The 6,808-nt window shown below is 42.1% G+C and overlaps 1 long non-coding RNA gene across 1 annotated transcript; it reads left to right on the top strand.

Annotated features, from left to right (window-relative positions):
- Positions 1-4,845: 4,845 nt before the first annotated feature.
- On the top strand, positions 4,846-6,808 carry LOC148689310 (uncharacterized). Its single transcript, XR_015958388.1, has 2 exons — positions 4,846-5,050; positions 5,151-6,808. It is a non-coding gene; the product is annotated as an uncharacterized LOC148689310 (long non-coding RNA).

Genomic DNA, 6,808 nt, shown 5'->3' with positions numbered 1-6,808 from the left:
TGTTTCGGAAAAGGTTTGTGCCTCCTGAGTACATTAATCGTAAGAAGCAAGAATTTACTGAGTTGAGGTAAGGGAAGTTGACGGCGAATGAATATTATAGGAGGTTCACTGATTTATCTCGTTATTATTCGGAGGTTGTTGCCAATCCGGGTGAGATGCTTCATCGTTTTTGATTGGGTACTAAGAAGAAGTTGCGTTCTATGTCGACCACTACTCCTTACGACTCTTATCGGGAGTTCTATGAGATTTTGTTGAGGATTGAGGATTCTGAGAACATGCCTAGTGAGAGTGAAGAAGAGGAAAAAGATGGCAATCAGAGGAAAGACGATAAAGGCAAAGGTCAAGCATCTCTAGGACTTCGCAAGATCTAGAGTTTTAAGCGAGGTGGGACTAGTTCCAGTTCTTCCAGCGGAGGTTTTAGTGCCACTGGTCAGGGAAGAGGTGGTAGATTTTCTAGGGTTCCTAAAGGCCAAAGACAGGGCGATACTGGTAGAGGAAGAGCTCCGTTGTGCTGCAGGTGTAAAAATCGGCATTTTGGAGAGTGCAGGAGAGGCAACAGTGGTTGTTTCACTTGTGGGAAAATGGGACATAGAGCTGCAAATTGTCCTTAGAATCAACAGAGGCCCCAGCAATCTTTCTTACCACCACCTGTGCCGATCCAGAAAGTTCCAGGGCCTGGTAGTTATGGTCAGATGGGTCGTGGTGGTGTCTACTATTATTAGGGTGATGTTGTTCCTTATGCTTTAGGACAGTATCCGTATCCCCAGGATCCTTATTCTCAATGTGGGTATCATCAGTACTCCGGAGGTTATATGCCGTATCCTCCCATTCCAGCAGGTGGATCTCAGTGGTACCAGGGAGGACCGTTTCAGCAGAGAGAGATTGCTACTAATAGTGCGAGATCTTCAAGGTAGTCTGGTCAGCCTAGTCAGGGGCGTAATGTGCAGAGTCGAGGTGGTCAGACTAGTAGAGGTCATGGTGGACGACAGCAGACCAAGGGGCGCATCCACAATATTTCTCTGCAGGATGCTTAGAATAATCCTGACTTGATTATGGGTACGTTAAATATCCTTGGTTATTTTGCTAGAGTATTGATTGATTATGATGCGACACATTCTATTATTTTTTATACATTTGCTCAAGTGACGCAACCTCACCCTACACATTTAGGGTATGATTTAGAGTTTGCTATACCTAGAGGGGAGAGGTGTTATGTTGATTGTGTGTATCCAGGATGTCCAGTGATGATGGAGGATGTAGTTATGCCATTTAACCTTATCCCGTTAGATATTGTTGATTTTGATGTGATTTTGGGCACAGATTGGTTGCATTTTAATCGTGCCAATATTGATTGCTAGGGGAAAACAATTACCTTCCATCATCCTGGATTACCTGTGGTTACTTTTGTGGGTGAGCAGAGTGGGGTGAGACATGACGTTATATCTGCTGTGTGAGCAAAAATGTTGTTACCAAAAGGTTGCCAGGGATACTTAACTCATGTAGTGTTGAATGATGTTGCTCCTAGTAGCGTGGAGGACGTGAAAGTAGTTAGGCATTTTGCTAATGATTTACCTGGATTACCGCCAGATCGAGATGTGGAGTTTACCATTGATTTGTTCCAGGTACTAACCTTATATCCTTAACTCTTTATCGAATGGCTCCTGTTGAGTTGAGGGAATTGAAAATCCAGTTGCAGGAATTAGTGGATAAAGGTTTTATTCAGCCTAGTACTTCACCTTGGGGAGCTCCAGTGTTGTTTTTGAGGAAGAAAGACAGGACTTTGAGTCTATGCATTGATTACCGGTAATTGAATCGGGTAACAATTAAAAATCGTTGTCCATTGTCGCTTATAGATGATTTGTTTGATCAGCTTCGAGGTGCCTGCGTATTTTCTAAGATTGATTTGAGGTCTGGTTATTATCAGTTGAAGATCAGTAGTGAGGATGTCCCTAAGACAGCTTTCAGGACTCGTTATGGTCATTACGAGTTTCTGGTGATGCCATTTGAATTGATGAATGAACCAACAACTTTTATAGATTTGATGTACCGAGTATTCCAACTGTATTTGGATAGGTTTGTCATTGTCTTTATTGACGATATCCTGGTATACTCTAAGTCTAAATCTGAGCATGTTTGACATCTTACTTTGGTGTTGAAAAGGTTGAGGGAACACCAACTATATGCTAAGTTTAGCAAGTGCCAATTTTGGTTAGATCAAGTGGCATTTTTGGGACACGTCATATCTGCTCAAGGTATTTTGGTGAATCCTCAAAAGGTAGCAGCAGTGGAGAATTGGGAGCAACCACGAACCGTTACTGAGGTGAGGAGTTTTCTTGGCTTAGCAGGATATTACCGACGGTTTGTAAAGGATTTTTCCGTAATAGCTTTACCACTGACTAGGTTAACGAGGAAGGATGTTAAATTTGAATGAGATGATAATTGTGAGCAGAGTTTTCAGCAATTGAAGTATTGTCTCACTCATGCACCTGTTTTGGCACTCCCTGATGATAGTGGTAATTTCGAAGTTTACAGTGATGCTTCCTTAAATGGTCTAGGATGTGTGCTAATGCAACATGGTAGAGTGATTGCTTATGCTTCACGACAATTAAAGGCTCATGAGTTGAATTACCCTACGCATGATTTGGAGTTAGCGGCCATTATCTTTGTTTGGAAGATGTGGAGACATTATCTTTATGGGAAAATTATGGGGAAAAATGTAAAATCTTTACGGATCATAAGAGTCTTCAATATCTTTTCACTTAGAGAGACCTTAATCTTCATCAACGGAGATGGTTGGAACTGCTTAGTGATTATGATTGCACGATTGATTATCACCCTGGTCGTGCGAATATGGTAGCTGATGCACTTAGTAGAAAATCTTAGGGCCGTATTAACGCGTTGTACGCTAATCGTGTTCCTCTTCTGGCAGACTTGAGATCAATTGGAGTGAGGTTAGAGGTAGAAGATCAGGAGGTAGCCTTACTTGCTAATTTTCAAGTTAGGCCGATTTTAATTGATCGTGTACTTGAAGGCCAGATGGTTGATGAAGAGACCCAGGAAATAATTCAAGCAAGGAATCAAGGGAAAAAGAAAGACTTCAGAGTTCGAGAATCGGATGACATGCTTATGCAGGAGAGTAGAATGTTTATGCCAAATAATTTGGAATTAGAGAAAGCAATTCTTGATGAAACGCATATCTCAGCTTATGCGATGCATCCAGGAGGTACTAAAATGTATCATACCATTCGACTATTCTATTATTGGCTGGGTATGAAAAGAGAGATAGCTGAGTATGTGAGTAAGTGTGCCATTTGCCAACAGGTTAAAGCTAAAAGGAAGAAGCCGTTTGGGTTGCTGCAGTTGCTTCTCGTTCCAGAGTGGAAATGGGAAAACATTACGATGGATTTTGTGTACAAGCTTTCGCGTACACATAATGGTTTTGATGGCATTTGGGTGACAGTTGATCGGCTTACTAAGTCAGCGCATTTTGTTCCAGTAAGGGAAAAGTATTCTTTGGGCCGATTAGCTGAATTATTCATATCGAAGATTGTGAAGTACCATGGTGTTCCAGTGAGTATTGTCTCGGATCGTGACCCAAGATTTACTTCTAAATTTTGGGTGGTTTTTCAAGAAGCTTTAGGTACGAGATTACTTTACAGTACGACATATCATCCTCAGACAGACGGACAATTAGAGAGGACCATTCAGACGTTGGAGGATATGTTGAGATCTTCGGTGTTGCAGTTTAGTGATGCTTGGCACAAGCGATTAGATTTAATGGAATTTGCCTACAACAACAGCTTTCATTCGAGTATCGGCATGTCACCATTTGAGGCACTGTATGGTAAATCTTGTCGTACACCCTTATGTTGGTCAGAGGTCGGAGAAAAAGTTTTGGTGGGCCCCGAGATTATAAATGAGACTACTCAGAATGTTCAAGTAATTAAGTCTAACCTGAAAGCGGCCCAGGATCGACAAAAGAGCTTAGCGGACCGACATGCCACTGACAGGGTGTATAAAGTTGGTGATTGGGTGTTTCTGAAGCTTTCATCGTGGAGAGGTGTAGTACGGTTCAGAAAGAAAGGTAAGTTAAGTCCCAGGTATATCAGACTATATTTGATCACCGAGCGAGTTGGTGAAGTGGCTTACAGGCTTGAGTTGCCTTCTGAGCTGGCTAAAATGTATAATGTTTTTCATGTGTCCAGGCTTCGTCATTACGTTGCGGATCCGTCGCATGTGATACCTCCTCAACCATTGGAAATTAATCCGGCTTTGACATATGATGAGGAACCAGTAACTATTCTGGATTGGAAGGAAAAGGTTCTAAGGAACAAGATTGTGAGTTTAGTGAAAGTTTTGTGGAGGAATCACTCAATAGAGGAGGCTACTTAGGAGACGAAAGACCGGATGAGAGATTTGTATCCTCGGTTGTTCTATGGTTACTAGTGGTTAGTTTGAGTTGTTATGAATTTCGGGACGAAATTTTTTTAAGGAGGGTCGATTGTGATATCCCGTCTCAAATTAATTGTACCGTAGGTGTGAAATGACAATAATGCCCTTGGTGGGTATTTGCCATTTTGGTGTGTTGTTTTGTTGTTTTTGGTGGTTGACTCTACAGGACACACACACACCCATACTATACACTCCCATGACTCTCTCTCTCTTCTTTCTCTCGGATTTTCTTCCATTTCCTTTGCAAGTGTACGGATAAACTTCAAAACCAACCTTTCACGCACGGATCAACGTCTAGAAGGTAAGATTCGAACTCCTTGCAAGTTCCTGAGTTCATCCATACCACTTTTAGAACTTGAAACCCTCAGAAACCTAAGAACTAGGGAACCCTGATTTTGTGCACTGTTCATGCACACGTGATCGTGGGGTTTTAGAAGTTTTTAAGGTCATAGGAAGCTTTAGAATACTCTCACGAAGCTCGGAGAAGCATTTTGGAAGAAATTGGACATCGGGAAGGCCAGGAGTGGCGAGTTGTAGGTTTGGCTGGAATTTCGTGGTTTCTCTGGCGAGATTCCATGAATTTAAGGGCTTCACAGTGGTAAGGTTTTGTTCTACTCGTTGTAAGCTTCATTTTGGTACCAATTTCATGGAATTTGGTTGAGAAATGAAGAAGATATGAAGTTTTGAAAATTTTCCAGTTTCCGGCGAGAATTCGAGTTGCAGACGGCAGCGGACAGCGGTAACCGGTGAGACTCACAGGAGAAGACAAGGAATATTCTGTCAATTTTGATGGAATATACTAATGGCGTCAAGTATATATAACGGTATATTCCATTTTTGGACGGAATATTCCCTAACGCCATTAGGGTTACCACACGTGTGCCAGGCACGTGCCCGAGCGTGCCCAGCGCGTCTGGCCGTGCCTTGGCCGGCGCATGATGGCGCGTGGGTGGTCGGAAAATTATTTTAAAAATATGGGGATGTTTGTGAGGTTGAGTAGATCACGTTGGTGTATTCACACACCCCATTTGAGCATTGTATGAGAAGTTATTACCTAGTTTTGGTTATGTGCTTTAAATTGACGTTTTTATAGTTGTTTCGCATATAGGTGAGACCCATTCTGAGGACGAGCGCAGTCACTCGAGGCAAGGGGGTTACGACCCTTCCACATATCAGTGAGTGGGCTTTTGGTTTTCTGTATATACCTATATACTTGTGGTTTTTCCCAGAAAATGATATGGAATGTTTATATGTTTTAAATGCCATGCATAGCATTTGCCTATTTATTTATGCATTAGTAGTTGCATATATGTATGTTTCGTGCTGCGGACGCACAGGTAAGTGCCAGGTAAGTTTATGGTTTATGATTGTGAATTCTCTGAAGTTAAGCGAGAAGGGGGCTAGAGCAATCCCATGATGGGTGACCCACTGAGAAGTTGCTCGTGAGTTCCCAAAAATAAAACTGTAAGGGAATGGTAAGCCCAAAGCAGACAATATCGTGCTACAGTGGTAGAATGAGCCCGGGAAATGATCCGTCCCAGGCCGAGATGTGACAATTGGTATCAGAGCCTAACCCTGGCCACGTGTGTGCCGACGAGGACGTCGGGCCCCTAAGGGGGGTGGATTGTAACATCCCACATCGCCCAGGGGAGTGATCCTTAAATGTATATTCCCATCCCTACCTAGCACGAGGCTTTTTGGGAGCTCACTGGCTTCTGGTTCCATAGGAACTTCGAAGTTAAGCGAAAAGGGAGCTAGAGCAATCCCATGATGGGTGACGTACTGGGATGTTGCTCGTGAGTTCCCAAAAGGCCTCGTGCTAGGTAGGGATGAGAATATACATTCAAGGATCACTCTCCTGAGCGATGTGGAATGTTACACCTATGACCCTTTGGCCCTCAGTTGGAGACAGAGGCAAATATGGTCATATACTGTTCATTAAAATATTAATTTCTTGGAGGGTCAAGGGGCTAAAACGAGCCATCTGGCTAGCCCTTGGTTGGAGATGGCCTTACCACCAATGTTAATGAAATTGTCTTTACTTAACCACATATTATTATGTTTATCAAAAACTTCGGTAATATTAGAAATGAAATCTTCCAAATATAAATTATGTATTATTTTGTTCTATTTCTGATATGAAAATTCTCCAGCAAGAACATTTTGGCATATAGACTCTTAGTGCTTCTTGAATATTGAACAAGCGCTGCGCAGCAGCACGTTGTTTCTTTGCCTAACCATTAATTAGAATTTGTGTAATTAACTAGTGACATAGAATCAAGGGTTTGTATGAATTCGAAGATGGATGATAATCACACCCAATAAATAAAAATAATTGTGTCCACATATTAGATTA

The sequence above is a fragment of the Pyrus communis genome, chromosome 17, assembly GCF_041283825.1.
Source record: "Pyrus communis isolate YQ-2024b chromosome 17, ASM4128382v1, whole genome shotgun sequence".
Classification (NCBI taxonomy): Eukaryota; Viridiplantae; Streptophyta; class Magnoliopsida; order Rosales; family Rosaceae; genus Pyrus; species Pyrus communis.
The sequence above is the reverse complement of the archived record's forward strand: the minus strand, read 5'-3'. Positions and strand labels throughout refer to the sequence as shown.